The sequence below is a fragment of the Pogona vitticeps genome, chromosome 5, assembly GCF_051106095.1.
Source record: "Pogona vitticeps strain Pit_001003342236 chromosome 5, PviZW2.1, whole genome shotgun sequence".
In the NCBI taxonomy this organism is placed as follows: domain Eukaryota; kingdom Metazoa; phylum Chordata; class Lepidosauria; order Squamata; family Agamidae; genus Pogona; species Pogona vitticeps.
Window position 1 is genome coordinate 45,062,149 of NC_135787.1, and position 22,265 is coordinate 45,084,413.

Consider the following 22,265-nt stretch of genomic DNA (forward strand, 5'->3'; position numbering starts at 1 on the left):
TACAATTCTCTGGAAAGTCCGGTGGGGAGATTTAAAGTGAATAACATTTGTTTGTGATTGTAAGATTTGTGTGTTTTTTTGGCATTTGTCTCCTATAACATTCCTTTATGTGGAATTTACTATCTGGTAATACAGTTAAATTCAGTTTGTCTAGAGATAGCAGATCAAGGATAACTGCATCAAGGGGGAATCTTTCATCAGATTTTGAGCACAAAGAAGACAGCCTCTTTCTTGTTGTGTTGTTTATCAAGACCTTTGTGTGGTGCCATTTTATTGAGGGAACCCAATTTAACCTTCTCTGCTGTCCAAACACAGAAAAATATTGACAAAGCATGGGGGCATTTCAGTATTATGTCTTCAACACATACTTTTTTTGACAGCTACTGCATTGTGCTGTACTTTAAGAAAAAGAAAAGTTAAGGATTATCAGTTGCATAAGCAACAGTAGATGTTCAGGTCCAAGATCTAGAGGATGATGTTAAATGGGGAAAAGAATGAAATCCCCTCCCCCATTGTTAAAAATGTACGTCAGATTTTCTAAGCAGTTGAAATAGCAGTGGAGGAAGAGAGTAAAATATCATCCACTCTTTTAAAGAGAATATAATTTAGCAATGTCAACTATGGCTCTTAACCTATCAGCAATAATGATTCAAATTTTATATCTGCAAAAGAATGAATTCTTATTTTTATGTAAAAATTATGGATTTCAGTGTTTTAGGCAAGAACTCCTACACAGAACACCTACATATGCTATTCAGCTTAGGGAAAGCTTTTCTGTGCAATGCACTTAAAAGATAACACCTACATACAAGTCTTGTTATTTAATCCCTTCCAGAATTAACTCTTTTATAACCTCTTTTAGTATTATTAGTAGTTGTATGCTTCCTGGTGTTGGCACACATGCTGAGTCTATGTCTAATATTTCATCTTCTAGTCTAAAATACAAGGGGCATTATTCATGACAACAGACACAGGGAGATTAAATTTTTGTCTTCTCTCAGCTTGGAGAACTTGCATGTATGAGTACATGAACTGACTTAACAGAACAATGGAAATTTGTTTCCTTGCCAACCAGGATGAATGAGTTTGAAGTGAACATAATGTTTCATAAACACACACACAAAACTGAATATGTATGCGGCTTCTTTTGCAGTGCATAAGTTGTCTTATTAGCCAATATGATAGCTTTGGATAGGGTCCTCTCATCACAGACAGTATTATCAATACACATTGTGATTGATTTTTTATAATTGTCCAGGTTGTGATAGCTGTGGGACATAAATTTATGAATTAAATCTGTGTTATTATTATGTGTTGTCAAGTCGCCTCTGACTCATGCTGAATGAGTGATCTCCAAATTATCCTTTCCTCAAATGCGCTTCTCAGCTTTTGCAAACTCAAGACTAGGGGTTCCTTGAGGGAATCAGCCCATCTTTATTTGGTCTTCATCTTTTCTTGCTTCCTTCCACCTTTCCCAGCATCATTCTTAGAGAATCCTGCCTTCTCATATTGTGCCCAAAGTAGGGCAGCCTCAGCTTCAGCATTTTTGCATCCAGAGATGGTTCGGGATTGTTTTGAATTCAATTAGAGTATTTAGTTCTATTAAAAAACCACATAGGTTACACAACTAGGGCATTGGGGTCTGTATCTGAGGAAATCCCATTGTGAGCTAATTGCAGGGGATGTGAGCATGGTGATAGGGCCAAATGAGATGGATGAATAGATTCTCAGAATTATATTTCCTTTTGTACTCATGGTTTATTTTGGGTGTGGCTTTAGATGCAGAATGTGTATCCATGAGAAATGGATGGATTTAGACATGGGCAGAATGTCCCCCGAGTACCTAAATATTGGACATACAGATCAGAACCAACTGGCCTGTGCCTTTTACAAGACATCTCAGCATGCTCCAAACATTATCTGCTCACATCTGGTTCTCCATCATGAAAAGACACTGCTGCAAGGGAAAGGATGCAAGTGTTCTGACTTGGAGGCAAACAGCACCAACCATTTGGGCAACATCCTAGACCTGAATCTTGCAGCCAGAATCCCACTGAGAATGTGTGCCCACCAGACCCTAATGTCTTGTGTGTGTAACCTATTCAATGAATAGAGCCATCATACATAACATCTAATTTGACCATTTTAAAATTTCTTACATTCAGTGTTATGAAGTGGGAATACTGGATCACATCTGCCATGAAGGAGCATAAAGGAGGAAGAGAATGATTCTCATATCTCATATACCATATATGTTGAGCTAAACAAACTCACAATGCAAGATTTGTTAAATATGAAGGCCCTTTCAAACAACATTTCTGTTTGTCCTTTTCATGAAAAGTCTGCTTGTTTTTCCTACATGTAAATTACCACATGGTCATTGATGACAGAATATAGATGGTGAATTATGTGCAGACAAATGCTTGGGATCTTCTGGTGCAGTGCAGGATTTTGTGTTACAGACCAATTAACAAAACAACACAGCCGAGAAGCTGCTCTAGTCAATACATGTAGAATATTTTCTCATAAAGCAGTATCAGAATGAATAAAGTCTTCAGATGCTTAATTGCCTGAAGGTAATAAAAAGTCTCCTATCACAGAAAGGAACATAAAATATTTCAGGATCTTTTCAGAGTTTAGAAAAATTATTTTTTAAAGACTGGCCATGTTAGTTGGGGATTCAGGGAATACAAAACTGCAGTCCAAAACTGCAACTTTTCTATTTATACCTTTCCCTAATACCGTATGATACACTGAATATAAATCTGATAAATATTGCTGTTATTATTCCTTTAGAATTGAGATATGAAAAAAGGCACAGTTCTAAAAACACCATGTCTAGTATTGAATCTAATTTCCATTCAACCCACCTCACTCGACGATACCTTCCCCCTCATGAGTTGCAGTTAAGTTCAGTTGCTGGACAGGAGAATCTGTTACTACAGGAATGGGCAGAAGACAGCTTGGGAGCTACTAATAAACACCTGGGTGGTTCGCAATAGACTGCTAAGTGCAGCTTGATTCCCAATTGTTTAACTTAGAAATCTTAGAAATAATCTTAGAAGAGCAGAGCTGGAAGGCACCCTATAGATCGCTTCGTCCAGCCCCTCTCAAGAAGGCACAGTGGGGAACTGAACTCCCAACCTCTGTCTCAGCATTCAGATGCCTAAACCACTGAGCGATCCAGCAGTATAACAAGAGCTACAAAACAAATTCTCCTTCCAAATTATACGGGTGGAATAACAGAGATGCACTGGCTGGGGGTTCTCTGAGCCTATAGAGGGGCAGTGTGCCCTTTGCCCTAACGGACCAGGCTCCACTGGTGTAGTGAAACAAGACAGATTCCATGATTTGGAAGGCTACCCAACCCTGCATTACAGCATTACTTGGGGAATGCTATATGCAGGATGTCAACACCGCACACAAGCCAAAGCTATCACTTTTTTTCTCCCACTTTTAATGCATTTATAAAATGTCATTTTTATTTCTCTGGCTTCCTTTATTTTCCAACAGTTAGTCAAGGTCAACCTGCATATTCTATACAACATCTGTGTATAGAAAGCCAGTGCAATTGATAACAACACTCATTTTTGTCCTTGAAAAGAGCAAACAAACAATCTAAGTAGGTTTGTGATAGAAGGCCAAAGAGTTCATGTGCAGTTTTGGTGTACAACTGTAATGCAATGAATCAGACTTACATATGTTCCGATAGGTGTCAAGATTGCAATTCATAGTGTCCTGGCTTAACTCACTTCCAAACATTTCCCAGGACATGATGCTTTCACAGTTTTGAAAGGTGCAGGAGCCATTTCATCACACCACAGCCTCTTAAAGTTAATGGGAATTTCACCATGTTACCCAATAACCACTTTCATCACCTCCTCAAAACTGCCTCATGATTCTCCAGTGGGTCACATATTTTCTTTATAATGTTACCTGTGGGCCAATTCACAAATTACCATTTAATGAACTGGCACTTGATATTGATCCTTGCTGTAACTGTTGCTAGTACTGCAGCTAAGCCTCACTGGACTGCAGAACTAGTGTAGGAAGTCTTGGGAGGTTTGATTTTTCATCTGGAAAGGTACCCAACAGGATAAGATTTATGTTCATCACCTGCTCTTCTGAACTCCCCATATTTGTCACACAGCTATCATGTCTTCAATCTACCACAGCCTTGGTGGGGGGAGTAGAATTTCTCTCCTGTTGCCAAGGTGACAAGACCAATGACTATTCTGTCTCATTGAATGAAATTAATGCCGTACCAAGAAATTACATGTACGTTCAGATAAATACTTGGGCACATATTTAAATTAGACCTTGGAAAGAGCATGTTAAAATTAACATTAAATCTGCTAATGTTGTTATTTTCCTCTCTGAACAGTAGAAAAATTACCTTATTATCTGAAACTTAGAAATTTACACTTTAAAATTAACATTGGCATACTTTCTATGTATGTCTGTGTTTTAAAATTAGGCATGTGCATCATACCTGGTTTTTGCCCAAATAAAATTGGGGGGGGGCAACCTACCCTGCGATATTTTGGACATACTCCAACCTGACACTTCTTGGTGCCCGTTGCCAGTATTTGTGTGTTTCAATGAGAAAATAAAACATGGGGGGAAATCAAATTAGGAAATATAAATCATTGTGGGCTGGTGGCAGCGGTATACAGTGCCATCTGAAATAGCAGATTTATTTGCCCACCGCTAGCTCAAAGAACAGAAAGAAAAGAGAAGCAGAAGGCAGTTGTTACCAAGTAACACCACTACACCAGCAAGAAAAGAGAACTCAAAGGGAGGGAAGGAGGGAGAGAGAGAGAGACAGACACTGACATTCTAAAGTTAAATTTATCTAAGCAGTCCATCTGCACATACGTGTGTATTGGTAACCAACTTCATTAAAAAAGGAGAAGAGAAATGGCAAAGTCTGGGCAATATATTGTGGTGTGATGTCAAGTTGAAACTGACTTATAGTGACCTATAGAGTGTTCACCATACTTGAGGTATTCTTTACCAGTTCCACTCCCCTGTGAGTTTTTTTTTCTCGTGGCAGAGTGAGGAATTGAACCCAGGTCTCCTGAGTCCTAGTCCATCACTGTATCCATTGCACTAAACTGGGCACTGCTGTATGAACAGAAATCCCTCACTTTGCACTGGAGTTTTAAAAAAAACAGTGCAAAGAGTGCCACTATACAGTATATAGTCTGGCAACTTCACTCAGAGATAGCTTGGGCTTTATAAGTTAGAATCAGTACTGTGTTTTCAGCCCAAAAACAGCAACAGAAATGGAAACAGAAGAAGAACATGTATAATCCTCACCATATCCCAGGAAAGTTGGGGGGGGGGGAATCTACCTGATGCTTTGGGCAATAGCTGCCAGTCAGCATCAACTATTTTGCACTAGATAGACCGATGGTCTGATTCTGTGTAAGGTAACTTCCCATGCTCCAGTTCTCTTAACAATTGCCATTTCAAACAATTTTTACCCATTGGATAGGGAGCAAACAAAATTGCCCAGAGGTGGCTTATTTCACACAGCAGAAAGAATGTACCCCTTTTCAATTGATCAGTCATTCTGGAGTTTGGGTTTCCTCTGCAGGATGGGATTACATAGTTGGTGTGAAGGTGGTTAACGGGTTTTCCAATTTAGGCTGGAATCCTATACCCATTTATATGAATATCAGTCCCACTGGATAGGTAGCGTTTCAATGTTAGTGGCTGCAAGAACTTTGACAGGATTTCTGTTGGGAAAACAAAACAGCAACACCTACTATAATGGGCAAGTGAATGAGCTTTCTGTTGGCAAACTTAATTCTCACTGGCACTTGTGTGCCTATCACATTTGATTAAATAAACATCTACTAGTAATTCCACCTCATCTGCAGGTTGTTGTTGTTTGTCTACAGAGTCAAAAGGAAAGAAACATTTTCTTCAAACTGAATAAATACCACATTGATGCTCATTCCCTTGGATTTCTCTCTTGCCTTGTGACGTTAATGGTAAATTAAATTAAAAAGCAGCACCTATTTATTTTACCACTGCATTATGGCTGTGAGAGAAGAATGATCAGGAATGGAAGTTGCTATAGCCAGGTAGTACACATTAAAAAGTATATAAATACATACATGTGTTTCTAATTGGAATATAAACAGAAGGAAAATCACAGAAAGGAGTAGAGAAATCTTGAGTCATGATCTGCAATACAGCATATGGTGACTTAATATATTGTCAAGAAATACGAAACAAAAGAAAAAGAAAAAAGAAAAAAATGTTGTGGCAGCTTGAAGACTATTTGCTACATTTTAATTTACGTTTTCATGGAACATGCCGACATTGTCAGACACAAGAGTCAGAATAGAGAATCATATATGAAGATTTGGAGAGGGTAAGGAGGTATGAGGGATTTCCTGATTTTGAAGTGACTTCTATGCTTTGCTATTGCTGGTGAATCTCTGAAGGCATTTGGATATGGAAAGACGGAAACAGACACAAAGGGTGGGGGAGGGAGGCGGCGAGAGAGCCATAGAAGCTAGGATGTGTCATTACTGGTAAATGGCATGTTTCAGCTTTGAGGCAGAAGAAGATTGTAATTAGGAACGGTAACAGACGCTCAGTCTGGTTCTGAAGGATCATTTCCCTGGCTCTATAGTATCATTTGCAAAGCACTGCTGCTAGATGCTGAGTCACCGACTATGTCTGGACATCACAATGAGCCCTAATTCCTGAAAATTCTGGCTTGGTTTGAATGAGGCAGTTTCTTTCAATGCCCATTCTGGCAAACAAGCCACAGACTCTTCCTAACGTTGATTTAGTACCAGTTGTGATTACTGAAGAATCCCGTGAATACACTTACCACAGAGAGCTATTGAAATTTTATGCACTCTTAGCCACTAGTCCTGTGATAAAAAAAATGTATTAATCTGAAGCTGGTATGTGCATAACAGGTTGCCTAAGGCGTTGATCCCCATATTGGAGTGTGAGATTTTTATCTTAAATGTCAAATTAAGAATGGATTTTTATATTTGGTTAAAAGGGGTTGGGATGATGATGAAGGAAAGGTGGGGAGGCAGAAAGGTTTCTCAGAAATCCAAAAGATGGCATGAGGATGGAAAAGGATAGAACCCCTGGCCTACGTGACATTCCTATTAGCTGCTTAGACATATATTCACTCAGTGCCAGGATCATAGAAGCTTCCGGGCAATGTGAAGACCATGTTTGGGGATTTGTCTATCATTATGATACGACTAGAGCAAAAGAATGCTCTGCATTTGCTGTTCTCCCATGGACTGCCATGAAACAAGGAATTGCTGCATTGATCCTCCGAGCCCCATTTACAAGCGATAGTGATACAAGGGAGCTGAATAGATTGCTCCCTCTAGAGATCCACATTATTCTATAATAGATAAGCCTCTCAGTGGGCTTTGCATTTTGTTCTTGCAGCATTTCCGATCCAAAGAGGGCGTGAGAAGACTCCGCGTTGCCCTTGGCTTTCCTTTTTAAGCTCTTCCGGTAGGGGATGAGCGGGGACAGCACTCTAAGCTGGCATGTAATGCGTTGCTTTGGGGGGCAGTAGGTAAAGAAAGCATGGCAAGGTTTGTTTTGCAAACAATGTAACAATTGATAACATCTTCACGTTTTTCATGAAATAAAGGTAAAGGTAAAGGTTCCCCTTGACAATTTTTGTCCAGTCGTGTTCAACACTAGGGGGCGGTGCTCATCCCCGTTTCCATGGTCACATGGCCAGTGCGACTTAGACACGGAACGCTGTTACCTTCCTACCGAAGTGGTCCCTATTTATCTACTTGCATTTGCATGCTTTCGAACCGCTTGGTTGGTGGGAGCTGGGACAAGCAACGGGTGCTCACTCCGTCGCGTGGATTCGATCTTACGACTGCTGGTCTTCTAACCCTGCAGCACAGGCTTCTGCAGTTTAGCCCACAGCGCCACCACGTCCCTTTTTTTTTCATGTAATAAGCAACGTTTATTTGTCCGTCCTTTTTGTTCATTTTTGCAATTCTAAAATGCTTTCCTGAAGCACTTTGAGGGCATTTTTCCTCAGAAATTTTAGACAAGTGTGTTACTTTTTCAGATTTTTTTTCCCCCTATCAGTTCAGGATGGGGAAAAGAAAAGGAAAGCAAAAGATCATTATGGTGGCAGCGATGCCAGTTATTGCAGTGTCTTTAGCCCAATGGGGGCACAGGAAGACAGTATTTCATCAAGAATTCCCTTCCCATCCTGTGAACCCGATGGCTTCTCCATGATGAAAGTGACAACGTGGGAGCCTCAGACCTTCAGGATGAGAAATCAGAAATGTTTTATTTCCAAAGAAATCACCACTGCTGATGACATCATCAGCCTTACACAGAGTAATTTACAGAAGAAGAGTTCAGCTCCTTGTAGCCCTATGTTGATCTCAGACATCTGTAACTTAATACCATATTAAGGATGATGAAGAAGAGATCAAGGATTAAAAAGAAATGCTGTATGTATACCTTTTGTCTGTTCATTTTCCTTACGCAAAAATAGAGTCCACTGGAAAGAAAATAATGATACAGGCTTTAATTCTGGCTAGTGTGGCTTTGATATAAACTATGATCCAGAAAACCTCACTTACATGAAATCTTCCTGGTGACCTTATGACCCTCATTCTGGGCTGCCATACTAGGTGGGTAGAACACCACACAAAAGGCAGAATACAGATGCAATGATAAAAATTAAAATTCAATTCCTGTTCATATATTTTGACTTCTTAAAATAATTTTTACTTAAGAAAATTACTACTGAAGACAATTTTTTAAAAAAGATATATTTATTAGGGAAAATATTATTCATATTCTTGCATTTGCCTTCTTGCTTAATATGAATATATAAAAACCTTGACTGATCATGCAGTACAAGATAATTTCCATAATGTGTCTATTTTTTAAAAATGCTTAAATAAGGATAAAGGAAGGTAGCTTTTGAAAAGCCAACTCAGAGAAGGAAGTGAAGAAAATAAGTCTCTCTAATTCTTTCTTACATTAGGTTTACCTGAATGGTGAATATTAAATATACATATCCTAAAGTCATGGGAATAAGTCTGTGTGCATTTTGTTCCTGTGTAGCTAACAAATACCTCCCAAGAAGTACCTACACAGTTGTTACCATAGTGATTTTTATCATCATGTGTTTGGGCATGCAGCAACGATCACAATCTCAGATGGTTAGGGACTGGCTGTGGTTATTCACTCTTGGAAGATATTCTGCTCATGTCCAAAAGACTCTCACAGCACAAGCCTATGTAAATCTACTCTGAGGTAAATTCCAAAATTGCTTTCCCCTTGTACAATGAGCAACCTTGTACAATGATACTAGATTCATTCATAGTTTCAGATGCAAAGTCGCCTCTTATGTTTTCTCCCAGCTTCTTCCATTTTCTTGCCATTGAAAACCACAGTCAGGAAAACACAGTAACTATACATATTGTTTTGACTGATAATGCCAGCAGCCACTGAATCACATGCTTCTAGTCTTAGGGGTAGTGCCTCAGCTATTAGAATGGATAGAACTATGGGGCATACTACATATAGAATCCCAAGTTTAAATATTCTTCTCCCCATGTCAAACACAAGCACAAAAACAATACTCCTGCAAAAATACAAATAATATCTCAAGGAGAATATGTGAGAGGAAGGTGAGGAGAAGATCTTGCAGAGCATGGGATTCAGTAAACGGGAGGAATTCAGTGGTCCAGTTGACAACACCCTTGACACAGCCTTGGGTAGAGGGGCTGAGGGCAATTGTGCCAGTGAAATGTCAGATGATGAGGAGAGCCTTGTGGATGTGAGGTCTATTTGCCCAAGAGAAAGGTGAAGAGGCAGAGAGTTTGAGCAAAAGCAACCATAGCATCTTGAGGTCCCGCTATAAGTAACTGGAAACAGCTGGGCACTCGGGAAAGGCTTGCTGAAAACTCTAAATTCTGCGAGGTCAGACAGTTAGCTCGTGGGAGACAATTGACGGAACTCTTGCTTGTTGCCCATCCATCTCTGTCTTACCTGGACTTCTCAGAATGATCTACAACTTGGGTAGGAACTACACATTTCAGATAACCCACGGAAAGTTATTTACAGTGGCTTATGGGACAACAGATATGAAACTGTCCATCTCACATACCTTGCTTTTATGCAATTCCTTGTATTTAAAGTGGAATGTGAAGCGGTCTCTAGCCTGCAGGGAGGCTTGCCTGCTGTTATGGACAGCATGAGGGTGAGGGAAACCTTGCCTGCTTGCTGTGTAGGGGAAAGGGAGCTGTTGGGGCACCCCCTTCCAGCAAAAACAACCTTGCCAGCCACATCGTGTTGAGGTAGAGGGGAAACCTCCACAACACAGCTCAACAGCAACACTCTTCCTGCCCGTGGGGCGGCTCCAACAGCTCCATTTTTGCTGCATGTCAAGCCCTAATCCAGCACTGTCAATAGTCGAGAAGCTGCTTGGCACCAGGCAACCAGGACTGTACCAATGTGCACTTTTCTTAGACCACACTAGGACTTGCATCATGTGAAACAACGAACAATGCTGCAAAGTGATGTTGGTCCTTCCTGAATGTATAGTTGTGGTCCAAACCATCAGATAACCTATTCCATCTGCCCCTTATGATTTAAGTTGACAAAGTGCCAGCTGGCTTGGTTTGATCCATGGCCTCTGATGACCTTTGTTTCGAAGTAGGGCTGGCCTTATGAAGCAGCCCGTCTCTTGCTAGCTGCCAACGTAACAGAAATTGTGGCACACACCTTACTATCAGCAAAATCAAAGTATCTGTGGATTCATGTGCAGAAATAAAAATCTTTGCTAGGAATTACTTTCACATGTTCACTAAAAAAATGGATAAATCAGATAAGTTTTCAAGCCCTCTGGAATTCTTTGTCAGGGGTACATATTATAAAATTTGCAGGGCTGATGGGGAAGCAAGAAGCCCCAAAGTCCAAAAACAAACAAACACCCAAATCCTTGACTAAATGTAGATACCACTGTATTTAAAAGCAAACCGCTGACATAGCAAGATGTAGACTGAAGATCTTGTATAATACGCAGGTGCCAAGGCATCAGTTTATAGTCTCCCCCCTCCCTCTAGACACAAACATGTCCAGGATATTTCCCCCCCCCCTTTGGAAAGGGTATATTCAAGTATATAACCACCACACAGCAGCCACATACAAGCATGTGTATTTGGAAGTGATAATATCATAGGGAGGGTATAGTGTGATATTTCTGGACATGTCATTTATCTTCAGTATTGATGTGTCTGTTGTAGGAACATCAAAGAACAATGTTCATTTTTCATTTCCTGTTTCATCACCCATTGTGTTTTTCCCTTACAGATATTATGTCTATGATGCTAAAGATGAATCTGATCCTTAATCGTCCATTCTCACATAAGGGCAAAAAATCTCAAATGTAAAAGCAAAAATTCAGCTACCTGTAGAGTTTTACAGCATCTGGCTAGGACAATTTAAATGCTAAAAAGCAAAGAAATGCGACACTGAACAATTTTTGCCCTCTGTGACTAGCATAGCAGTTTTAATTCCGCATTCTATGACGTGAGATAGCAGAAGGAAAAGAGGTTTCTATAATCCATTCCATATACTTTCCATTAATTGGATGCTACGTTTGCCAATGATTATGGTTTGAACATATACAATTTATTTTATTTTCCCCCACAAAATATTAACTGCATGGATTTTGGTTTAAATACTCCCATCATATTTTCATGGTTTCATGACAGGACTCTCAGTTAATGTTTAGGAGGCAATCGGGCTGTTCACTCAGCCTTACTGGTACAGTTCTACTAATTAAACTTTAAATCTCAAAGTATGTATTCCCTTGTTTATCTAAAATTGCAGATAGTGGGAAAGAACTGATTACTTGTTTATACATATTTGATATCCTCAGTCACGCTCACCTTTCCTCTGAGCTTGGGGGAAAAAAATAAAAATAATGTTTTAATTTATTTGCATATGCCTCATAGTATACTTACATACCACTTTTATATATATGCCGTATACTTAAGGTGCCTTGAATTCAAGATAGTAAAGTATAGGAAGAAAACTGTCTGAAATCTAATAGTAAGTTGAAGTTACGGTAGGCCCACTGAATCAGTGGAACTTACAGAAGAATTGTAAGTTCCACTGATTCAATGGGATTTTAGCCTATAAAGCATAAACAAAAAAAGTATAAATAATTCAAAACAGTAAAATATAGATTACTAAAACAATTGAAAAGATCACATGGAAAAAATTTAACATTATTTATAATAGCGGCAAGAGTGGGGATTTCTGTAATTCTAAAGCGTGAGGGTATTCCTCAGTCTGGGAGTGATACAGGAGAAAGCTCTCTCTGACATGTCCTCAATTGGACCTCTTCAAGAAGAAAGCTCAGGCCAGTTACTCAAAATGTCACACTGGCTGGGAGGTCCTGGGAACCATAGTCTAAGAATGGTTCCCTAGCATTGCTCAAAACACCTTCTGCAGCAGACTTTATTGACTGGACAGATACATAGATTTAGCTGGTTTAGCACTAAGAGATTTAAGCTATTTAAGGCTTTTGAGAGTTTGAAGTGAGGGATGTACATTGTTGTCACACAAATATGCAAAAATTGACTTAATCAGAGGTATTTGTCCATTTCCAGAACGACTATGGGATGGCAAAGAGAGCTGATGGTTGTCCATATGGCAAAAATATATCCCCAAGCATCCTTTCATGAAATATTGTAATAAAAATGCACCGTGATTTGAGCAGAGGAAACGGAACTCAAACTGATTAAGCAAGTGGCACCAAAAGAGATGTTGAGTGACAGCTGAACCATCCAATGAAGTCCAATATACAATATATATCACTGTGGCACTAGAGAGAACTTACACTGAGGCCACCACAGACTGTATATCCCCTTGCAGCTGCTCCGTCAATCATTTGGCATAGGTGTAAGGCAAAGTGAGAGACTTGCATCATCATTAGTAGTCAGGATGTTTCCTTTTGCTTTTTTATTTACTTATTTTACACTGCGATAACATGAGCAAGCCGAATCAGAGCAAATTTGCTGAGATTTGATTCACAACTAGACAGGAGAGCTTCATATTTGTATCCCAGGGATACGAATATGAAGCTTGGGACCACAGGTGCCAGAGTGATCCATTCCTTCCCCACTGAATTAACCTAGCCCACTGGGTTAACTCCTCACAGTGCGTGTGTCTGTCAGTGGTGACAATGCACCAATTGTGCATGTAGTCCTGCCAGCGCTTCCCTACCTCTCCCCCCAGCCAACTGGAAGCTTCACAGTCAGTGATCACACAAGGGCTGCAGATTGATTCAGGAATTCAGCATTCACAGTTGGTATAAGGCAATTTGCGTTTTAGTCTACAGCTCCCCCTTCTTTCCTTCCTTCCTTCCCCTGATCCCGCTTTTCATGGTTCACTGTCAAGCCGCTTGGTTTTGAAAGGGTCGCACAGTGTTCCGGAAAAGGTGGCAGCATTCTGAAGCTCTTCTTAACATGTACAGAAATACCACATAAACTTCTTTTATTTCATCTTAGTGGTTTGTTTTGTTCATTGTTATTATTTTTGTCCCCTCATATCCAGCCTTTTAATTCTTGTGATGATGTAGCCCCATATACACCCCTGTTCCTGCTATTTGCATTTTCCTATTCTGCGAGGAAGACTTTTTTCTCACCAAGAAATGTGCAAAAACCATCCCAGCCGTGGAAAAGGATTGGATTGGAGTGTCATTGGAGTTGAACATCCATCTATGTGCCCTTATTCAGACACCGACCCGCTCAGGAGGCCATTCCACATTCCTCGTTAGAATTAAAGCCTTGCATTGAGCTTGTAAAACAATTCGTAACCAGTTTGGCTTTTTGAGAGTAATATGATTCTTTCTATTGTGTTCCACTAGGGAGGCAAGGTCTTATGACCATGAGACTTAGATTTCAGGGTCCATTTTCCTGGTCTCAAACTTTTGACTTGGAGTCTCAGGGAAAGGAATGCTGCCAGCCTGGCAACTCTAAATTTTGAGAGTTAATTTCCAGGGCATCATTAAGCATGCTCAGAAGCTGCCTTATCTCTTTTGTTACCATGCGCATTGTACAGCTGAAGCTGACCTTCTGGTTTCTTATAAATTCCTTAATTCAGTGAGTGCCTTTAAATTCATTTCATTGAGTTGCTGCATTGTCTTGGTCAGATGCGCATAATCGTGTGATTGGTGCTGAAGAGTCCACTCTGTGGCATCACTTGAGCTCACCTCCCCAGCCCTGAACTCACACTTTGGCCCAGGATTATCAAAGGATGATCCTATTCTGGCAAATCCCTATTTCTCCTTGGGTGAAATTCTCTTTTGTAAGAAAGCAACAGCAACAGCCTTTAACAAGTCAGCAAAACTGCTTTTAGGAGTTTGGAATCATTGGCTGTCAACTCAATAAAAAAGACTCAATTCATCTCTTGCTCAGATTTAAGAACTTCCCCATTCATGAGCAAACTCCTCAATCCACACAGGTGATAATTGAATCTTCTTTTTTTCTACCTTCTTATCATGACCATGGAAACTCTTATTAGCATGACTTGCAAAAGTCAATCCTCTGGAAGGCATTTTCTCTGATTTGCAACATAATGACGGTTTTAAATCTTCAGGTGTGAATGGACTACTTTGTCCATTCAGGAAGAATTCATTTTAATAAAAAAGGAAGGAGAGGAAGAGAATGAGCAAAAGAGGAAAGAAGGTTATGTAGAACAAATGCAGCAGTGCTGTATTTAAAACTTACCAGTGGGTGAGGAGAGTAGGAGTAGGTTGATAGAGAGCCAGGTGGGCTAGGACATTATAGCCTCTCTTGGATCTCTTTCTGTGGCTACTTGTAGATTTTTTGCCCTTAGGTCCCTTCCTTCTGAGACTCCTTCTTCAAAGAAATAATTTAGTTCTTACTCCACTAGCTTTCAGTATATTTGTGCAGCTAGACATTACTGTTGTTGTTTTCAACTTATATACCACCCCATAGTGCTAAATCCCCTTCACGGATAGTTGCCTTGTCGTGGTGAAGGGGCTTGAGGAATTCAGAGAAGCTATGGGCTATGCCGTGCAGGGACACCCAAGATGGACAGGTCCTAGTGGATAGTTCTGACTAAATGCAATCCATATAGAGCAGGAACTGGCAAGCCACTTCAGTATTTTTGCCATGAAAACCTCATGGACAGAAACAAAAGACTAAAAAATATGATGCTGGAAGATGAGCCCCTCAGGTCGGAAGGCGTCCAACATGCTACTGAGGAAGAGTGGAAGACAAGTACAAGTAGCTTTCAGGCCAAAGCCAAAAGGACGCTCAGTTGCGGACGAGCCTGGAAATGAAATGAAAGTCCAATGCTACAAAGAAAAATACTGCATAGGAACCTGGAATATAAGATCCATGAACCTTGGTAAGCTGGATGTGGCCAAAAAGGAGATGGCAAGAATAAACATTGACATCCTGGGCATCAGTGAACTAAAATAGACGGGAATAGGTGAATTCAATTCAGACGATTAACATAGCTACTATTGTGGGCAAGAATCCCGTAGAAGAAATGGAGTACAACACAGTCAACAAAAGAGTGGGAAAAGCTGTAATGCGATATAATCTCAAAAATGATAGAATGATTTCAATACAAATCCAAGGCAGAGCTTTGAACATCACAGTCATCCAAGTTTATGCACCAACCACTGATGCTGAAGAGGCTGAAATTGACCATTTCTATGAAGACGTACAACACCTTCTAGAACTGACACCAAAGAAAGATGTTTTTGTCTTTATAGGGACTGGAACGCTAAAGTAAGGAGTTAAGAGATAAAAGGAACAACAGGTAAGTTTGGCCTTGGAGTTTAAAACAAAGCAGGGCAAAGGCTAATAGAGTTTTGTCAAGAGAACAAGCTGGTCATCATAAATACTCTTTTCCAACAACACAAGAGGCGACTCTACACATGGACATCAGCAGATGGGCAATACTGAAATCAGATTGATTATGCTCTCTGCAGCCAAAGATGGAGAAGCTCTATACAGTCAGCAGAAACAAGACCTGGAGCTGATTGTGATTCTTATAGCAAAACTCAAGCTTAAATTGAAGAAAGTAGGAAAAACTACTGGGCTAGTCAGGTATAATCTAAACAAAATCCCTTATGAATACACAGTGGAAGTGAAGAACAGATTTAAGGAACTCGATTTGGTGGACAGAGTGTCTGAGGAACTATGGATGGAGGCTGGTAACATTGTACAGGAGGCAGCAACAAAATGGCTGTACAACAAGGCCTTACAAATAGCAGAGAAGAGAAGGGAAACAAAATGCAAGGGAGACAGGGAAAGGTAAAGAAAATTGAATTCACAGGTGGCAAGAATAAACAGAGGAAGTATACCAGAAAGATCTGGACGCCCCGGACAACCCAGATAGTGTGCTTGCTGACCTTGAGCCAGACATTCTGGAGAGTAAAGTCGTGGGCTTTAGAAAGCATGGCTAATAACAAGGCCAGTGGAGGTGATGGCATTCCAGTGGAAATATTTAAAACCTAAAAAGATGACACTGTTAAGGTGCTACACTCAATATTTCAGCAAGTTTAGAAAACTCAGCAGTGGCCAGAGGATTGGAAAAGATCAGTCTACATCCCAATCCCAAAGAACGGCAGTGCCAAAGAATGCTCCAACTACTGTACAATTGCACTCATTTCACACACTAGCAAGGTTATGCTCAATATCCTACAAGCTAGGCTTCAGCAGTATGTGGACCAAGAACTCCCAGAAATACACGCTGGATTTCAAAGGGGCAGAGGAACTAGAGACCAACTTGCTAACATGCGCTGGATTATAGAGAAAGCCAGAGAGTTCCAGAAAAAACATCTGCTTCATTGATTAAGCAAAAGCCTTTGACTGTGTGGACCACAGCAAACTGTGGCAAGTTCTTAAAGTAATGGGCGTGCCCGACACGTTATCTATCTCCTGAGAAATCTATATTTGGGACAGGAAGCAACAGTTAGAACTGGATATGGAACAACAGATTGGTTCAAAATTGGAAAAGGAGTACGACAAGGCTGTATATTGTCTTCCTGCTTATTTAACTTATATGCAGAATGCATCATGCAAAAGGCAGGACTGAATCCCAAACCGGAATTAAGATTGCCGGAAGTAGTATCAACAACCTCTTATATGCAGATGATACCACTCTGGTGGCAGAAAGTGAGGAGAAATGAAAGAATTTCTTAATGAGGGTGAAAAAGAAGAATGCAAAAAAATGGTCTGAAGCTCAACATCAAAAAAAACTAAGATCATGGCCTCCCGGCAAATAGAAGGGGAAGATATGGAGGCAGTGACAGATTTTTACCTTCTTGGGCTCCATGATCACTGCAGATGGTGAAATTAAAAAACACCTGCTTCTTGGGAGGAAAGTGATGAAAAACCTAGACAGCACCTTAAAAAGCAGAGACATCACCTTGCTGACGAATGTCCACATAGTCAAAGCTATGGTTTATTTCAGGAGCGATGTATGGAAGTGAGAGCTGGACCATAAAGAAGGCTGACCGCCAAAGAATTGATGCTTTTGAATTGTGGTGCTGGAGGAGACTCTTGAGAGTCCCCTGGACTGCAAGAAGATCAAACCTATCCATTCTGAAGGAAATTAACCCTTAGTGCTCATTGGAAGGACAGATCCTGAAGCTGAGGCTCCAAAACTTTGGTCATCTCCTGAGAAGAGAAGGCTCCCTGGAAAAGACCTTGATGTTGTGAAAGTGTGAAGGCAAGAGAAGAAGGGGAAGACGGAGAAGTTTGGACAGTGTCATTGAAGCTACCAACATGAATTTGACCAAATTGTGGGAGGCAGTGGAAGACAGGAGGGCCTGGCATGCTCTGGTCCATGGGGTCATGAAGAATCAGACACAACTTAATGACTAAACAACAATAGTGCTAAAGCACTCTCTAAGGTGTTTCCAACACAATTATGCAAACAACACTTTGCTCTCCAGCACACTTGGAAAGATGGAAGACTGAGTCAGCCTTGAGCCAGCTACCAGAATTCAATGGGATCAAACATGAGCACGGCTTAATTGCCGTATTGAAGTTTAACCATATGGATTGTACCACTGACATGGGTGTGCATTGCAGAGAACAATGGATGCTCCAGAGGTGCTCCATAGTGTTCCAAAGGTAGTCAAGGGTGGTCAAAGAATATGCAGGGGCATTTATATGGTGGGTGATATAATGCATGCTTTACCAGTTCCATGCCTCCAGTGAGCTTCCATGGCTGAACAGGACCTCCTCAGTCCCAGTCCATCATTCTATTCACTACACCACAATGGCTGGATAGCTCAGTGAGTTAGATATCTGGCTGCAAAATCAGAGATTGGGAGTTCAATATCCTCCTATGAGGAAATTGGACACACAATGATTATTGGGAGTATACTGAGACATAAATAGGAAACAATACATAAAAAGTATCTGTGAAGATTTTTCAGTTGTCCAGGTGATGGTTGAAATGTTTCATTACTTACCCAAGTAGCTGACTGAAGAAAGCTATTTGGATGAGCAGCAAAACGTTTTTCAACCGAATATGAAAGAAATCCAGTTGCCATGACTCAACTTCCAGATAACCTCACCTGGATGACTGAGAATATGCAGTTTTGAGATATATATAGTTTTATCTATTTTACTATTAATAGAATTTTTCTCAAAGTGTATGGTGTATGTGTATGTTTTTTTTTCTATCTTATTTTGAACAGCCTGATGGATTACTCCTAATTCATAGCCACAAACTCACCTTACTAGTCTGTGGCATTCTGCTAATTATAATTACCATAAATTACAGCAGGATATACATTTGAGAACTGTCTCTTCCCTCCTCTTCTGATGCTGTCAAGGAAATTACATGTTCTGCTAGGAGTTGATCCAAAGCACTGCTAACATGTTTGGCAGATGTTCTTTTAGTACGTATGTCTTGGAAGGAAGGACTTTCTGAACCTTGTACTGGAGGAGGGGGCAGGAGCCAATATTTGCTGATCCCACTTTAGGATCAGGGGAAGAGATCTACCTAAATAATCTTGTGTTTGATCATTCCTCTTTATAATGAACACATTTTTATATTTTGGTAAAAAGCAAGCTCCGTCTATTAAATTCAGCTTATATTTCTGTTTTACAAACCTAACCTTGAGGATAACTTTAGTGTTGACCTAAGTCATTTCTTTACACACTGGTTTGAAATGGCTTAATGACCAAGTTAGCACGTAATTTTCATTTTTAAAAATGTGACTAGGAGCTGTAGCAAACAAGGTGGGCCACTGCCTTAAAGCAGCATTTTCTCAATAGCTGCCTTGGGGTTTTGGTGTATTCAGAGTCTTCTCTTGATTGACTGACTGACTGACTGACTGATTGATTGATTGATTGATTGATTGATTGAATGATTGATTATTGATTGATTGATTGATTTACTGCCCCATTAGTGAAAGCACTACCAGTATACAGGTTAAAACTTAAAACCTCACAAAACATAACAAACTATATTCAATAGCATGGCAATCTAGCAGTATGGGCCTAAAATTCATGCAAATTAAAATTAACAGCATCCAGGAGAATTTGTTGTTGAAGGCAGCTTTGAATAATTTAGTTGTCATGGATTTCATGAACATAAGAAGGGGAGGAACTTGGCATATATGAGTGAGTAACTTATTCCAAAAATTGGAGGCCACAGCTGAAAAGACCCCATTCCTTATTGTTGCCTCTTTGGCCTCCCTCAGTGTAGCTACTTTTAGCAACATGAACAGAGAGAAGTGGGTGAAATGGGTAGCTGATTTGTGAGAGAATTGTCCTGACAAGTATCAAGGTCCTAAACCATTAAAGGCTTTATAGGTCATAACCAGCACTTTGAATTGAGCACGGAAATGGACAGAAAGCCAATGAAGGTACACCAATCATATATTGGGACTATATGATTGAATTTACTAGTCCCAGAAATCAGTCTGGCCACTGCATTTTGAACCTGTTAAAGATTCCATACTGTTTTCATGAGCAGCATTACATACAGTAGTCTATTTTCAAGCTTAACAATGTGTGAACCACTGTTACTAGGCATTTCCTATCCAGGTAGGGGCATAACATGGCAATCAACTGGAGATGATGAAAGGCAGTCTTGGCCATGGCCAGGATTTGAGCTTTCATAGAGAGTGCCGGGTCCAGGAATACCCCTAAGCTGTGAGAGTATAAATTCATAAAGTTTCCCTCTGAGTGGTTTGATGATCCTCCTGACTTTAGGATCTCCAACTTATCTGGATTCAGTATCAATTTACTGGCCCTCGTCCAGTCCATTATTAACCCTGGGCAGTGCTTAAGGACCTGTACGGCATCATCTACAGATGCATATAAAAGAGAAATTGAGCTGTGTGTCATGAACACATTTTGTTTTGCTAAAGAAGCACAACAGAACCTTCAAACTATGTCCCAGAAGACAACCTGAGATAGATGATCCTATTTGTGTGGTGTCCTGACTTCCTATCGCTCCCCTTTCTCTTTAAAAGCTACAAGAAAGGTGAATTCTGGGTCCTAGAAGTGGCAATTCATCTTTTAAATGGGCCACTGGATTTCTAGTAACATTTAACACCAACTATGCAAAACAGTGAGCGGACCTGAAGGCATTCCCAATTTTCAATTCTCAGACTTTTTGTTTTATTTTATTTTTATTTTTTATTATTATTATTGGTGATCTGAGTAGCCCTCAGACATTATTGGCAGCAGAGAAATGGCCCTGAACCCACCAAAGATCTCCAGACTGATTTAGGATGTAGAAAGTTGTGTTTTTTTGGACTATAGGCCCCAGGAAACTCAGATTTGGGAGTGCTATACTTTAAAAAAAAGTAACTTGTCCAAGATCTGGATTCAGCAATGAATGTGTAATGATACAAAACTTTGCCATCATTACATCTAATTTTTCCACTGTAATTATTTCCAGTCAGAAATCTAATGTTAAAAAAATGTTATCATAGGAAGTGTATTGGAGGAACCCTAGAAAATCAGTTCAGTACAACCAATAGCTGCATTTGTTTCAGTGAAGGGATGCAAAGCTGAGGAAGCCCAGTAGGATGGTGCCAGGCAGGGTCAGCCAAAATCCATCGGGACAAAGCCAGGCAGGGTCAGCCAAAATTCAGCAATGGTTGAGAGCTAACCAAATCATATGCTCGGCAGTTTTCCTTGGAAGCCTTTTCAAGCTGAACTTGGAGCGACTGATTTGGTGATGCATGGCGAGCCAAAGGCCAAGTGTGTCAACATGCTTCAAACATGACACACATGTGGTGCCACAAAATGGAGACAGCTATGAACAAGGAGGACAGAGGCAACATTTCCATTCTGGACAATGTCCAAAGCTGTTTTAGATTTCCCAGCATGACCAGCCCCTGATTAGACAATTAGCTCATGGCTATAGTCTCTTTGCCGACAGATATCTAAATGAGCACAGCACTTTATTTTATTAGTCACAAAAGATATATCCATTGGGAATAGATGGATGCAGAGCACATCTTTTTTATTCCCAAATAAATAGTGCTCTTTCAGTCCATTATCTTCATGCTGACAAATTTCCCCCACCCCATATACCTCAAGCATCTTTAATTACATCTCAGGCTGCTTTTAATGGTCTGGTTGGCTGCTGCTGAAAGCAAAGCAGGTTTACACATATCACCTTTTCTCCAAATTCTTGTGGCATGGAGCCTGAAAATGTGCCCTACGTATGTGTATGGCATACGTTTGCTAACATCTTTCTAATATCTCGGTCTGCTTTGTGTATTGCAAAACAATTAACAGCAGGCAACTAAAAAAAAGGTAAGACAGAGAATAGTTGTGTACCATGTCCTACTATATTGGCAGCAGACAATAAAGACGAGATGATCCAAATCATCCACCACCTTCTGCCTCGCCTCCTGTCACAAAAGAACCCACATACATTTTTTAAAAAGTCAGCTACAGGATTATAAATCTGGGAAAGGTGGGTAATAATGCATCCTAAACCGAAAGTGCCTTGGAAAATGTTCTGCTTGAGTTGGAGAGGAATGGATGACAAGGAAGGATTCCCAACTTGATGTGAGAGAATAAAGACATATTTTTTTTCAGGGGGTTTGAGTGGGCTTGTCTCTGATGGCAGGAAATTGGCAATGAGATTCAATCTCCTTTAAGTGACTACCAACTCCCATAATGCCCAAGATTAGTATGCTCACATGTTCTCTTTTACAGAGGATGCTCTTTTGTTTGAAG